General features: G+C 40.8%; 1 pseudogene; it reads right to left on the reverse strand.

The window, feature by feature from the left end:
- Positions 1–256: 256 nt before the first annotated feature.
- LOC148121108 (small ribosomal subunit protein uS5 pseudogene) lies at positions 257–1,153 on the reverse strand (annotated as a pseudogene).
- Positions 1,154–2,791: the final 1,638 nt, after the last annotated feature.

Here is a 2,791-nt window from a genome sequence, read left to right on the forward strand (position 1 = left end):
TTTACACAGACTTATCTATCCTTTTCTATATATAAATATGTAGTTAATTATATTTACATTTGAAATATGGTTGCACTGTTTATTTTTCTTCCCTACAACCACTTTTATTGAGAAGTGTTTTGAATATTGCATAGTGATGCCTATGTTTATTAATAAGTATACAATTCTAAAAAGAATGCAATCTCTCAGCTCTCAAGTTTTCTCATTTCACTATTATATCTTTTTTTTTTAACAGACTTGATTCACTTTTATTTTTCTTGTCTAAAACCCCTTATGTGGTGGCCGCAGCTGGAGCCTGGGTCCCCTGAACAGAGACTCTGGTGTGGGTTTTCACTAGATGGTCAGTGATTTCCTGATAAGGAGACTTGGTGAACACAATCTCTTTCCAGAGGTCGGGAGTCAGGTTGCTGTAGGTCTTAGAGATGGCATCAAAGGTGGCCTTGGCAAAGCTGCCCATGGTGGCAGTGCAGCACCTGGCTGATGTGTAGCAGTCATCAATGCCAGCCACCATCAGTAGCTTCTTGGGCACAGGAGCAAAGACTATGCCAGCGCCTCTGGGGGCAGGAATGAGACGCACCAGCACAGAACCACAGCGGCCTGTCACTTTGCAAGGCGCAGTGTGGGGCTTGCCAGTCTTGTTCCCCCAGTAGTCTCTCCGCACAGGGACAATGGAAAGCTTGGCCAAGATGATGGCCCCTCGGATGGCAGTGGCTACCTCCTTGGAGCATTTAACACCGAGACCTACGTGACCATTGTAGTCCCCAATAGCGACGAAAGCCTTGAACCTGGTCCGCTGGCCTGCTCTAGTCTGTTTCTGCACGGACATGATCTTCAGAAACTCATCCTTTAGGAATGCTCCCAGGAAAAAGTCAATGATCTCAGACTCCTTAATGGGCAAGGAGAACAGGTAGATCTCCTCTAGGGACTTGATTTTCATGTCCTTAACCAGGCGGCCCACCTTGGTGACGGGAATCCACTCCTTGTTTTCAGCTTTACCTCCGCGAGCCCTGCGGCCTTGGCCAAGGCCACAGCCTCGACCATGGCCATGGCCACTCAGACCACTACCAAATCCTCCACTGAAGCCGCCATGGCCTCCTAATACTGGGCCCCCGGGGCCTCCGGGCCCTCCTGCTGCACCAGCATCATCTGCCATTGGTGTTTTCCAGAAGAAGAAGAAGCTCACTATTATATCTTAAGAACATTGTATGAAACATTGTATGTACATATCTAGGGTCTCTTTTAATCATCACTTTTTGAGTGGTGGTTCACTGTACTTTACTCTTTGCGTTGCAATTTTCTCTTTTCATGGCATTTCTGAGACCTCACCTGTTATATTTAGAGGGTATTCAAATCTTAGGCTTGCATATTTCAAGCCCATAACCCAAGTCAGAGAATATATTGTACTCATTATATCTTGTTTGCTACAAGGATGTTGAGAAACCTCAGAATCGGTGTGATTCTTTCTCTGTGTGTGTGTGAAAACCGAAAGTTAAGTGAGGCTGAGATGCCAGACATTGCTTCTTAAACAATTGTGGTCCAAAACTTACCTTACTCAAAACATCTGCATCATTTTATACCTCTAACTTTTCTATTTTTCACTGGAGAATTCTCATAATTTAGTTTATTTTTGTGCTTTACTTGATCATGATTTTATTCAATTTCTGGATCAGACCAATCTGTAAGTATACCGATTAAAACAAATAAAGTTGGTGAGAGAATATTGAGGAAGTGCTTTAGCTATTCCCCATGGTGTAAAACATTTTGCTCAGAAAATTAAAAAAAAAATGTTGTGTGACTAATGCATGCTCAATTCTGTGTTAGCTTTCTTGGAAATCATACAATGATACTTGTGATATTGGCAATCCAGGAAGCTGGCATAGGGACACAGAGGGCAGCCAAGGTGTTTCCTAAAACGGTTCAAGACATTGGAAGAATTTCAACTTTCCATTTTCTAGATTCTCCTTGGCTTAGAATGCTCACAGACTTAGTCAATATCAACTGAAAACAACAAACTAACAACAACAAAATATGTCTTACGTTTGATTTCTCATGTACTACAACACAGAATTGACTCTCAGGGGTGTCAATATCTATCATAAATTTCTGTGATTGAAATGTAATATACGTTCAGAAAAAATGATAATTAGACATATGGTAAAATTTTTATTTCAAAAGAGAAATTACTTTTTACAGAGAATAATAGAAAGAAAAGTTAAAATTGTCCAGCTTAAAATATAAATAGCTAAATACTTTTATGAATATCTGTCATTAAGTAGACAATGAAATTTTGAACCTTCCATTTGTAAGTCTTTGCAAACCAAGTACTTTCAGGCCTCCTCTATCTTCTGCTGTCGAAAGTAGTTCTGCATCTTTGTAGACTGGGTTCTATTTTTGTTCTTCTCACTGCCTTCCTGTAAACCTTTATATCACTGCAAAGCAGCAAAAGAGAGAGAAAGGAAAAGGAAAAAGAAAATGCTCATACTCAGTTCTGCTTTAATACATAGATACTAAGATAACTTTCTCTGGAAACAATCATGATTGAAAGGCCTCTGTCCTGAGACCCTCCCATGCACCCCCTTGGTCTACAGAACACAAGTCGTGCTACTTAACTAAAGCATTCTTTACTTACATCTGTCTGCCCCCATTCTAATCTTCTGGTCTAGATGAACTGCTTGACCTAGTTTAGCTATTTGTTCTTCACACCCAAAATTCTGCTTTCTCCATATTAATCCCTGAATTCTCTTCTATGGCCAGGTCAGTCCAGTCTGTACCTCTATCATGATTCTGCAGG

This window comes from Myodes glareolus, chromosome 8 (assembly GCF_982192425.1).
Source record: "Myodes glareolus chromosome 8, mMyoGla1.1, whole genome shotgun sequence".
Taxonomy (NCBI): Eukaryota; Metazoa; Chordata; class Mammalia; order Rodentia; family Cricetidae; genus Myodes; species Myodes glareolus.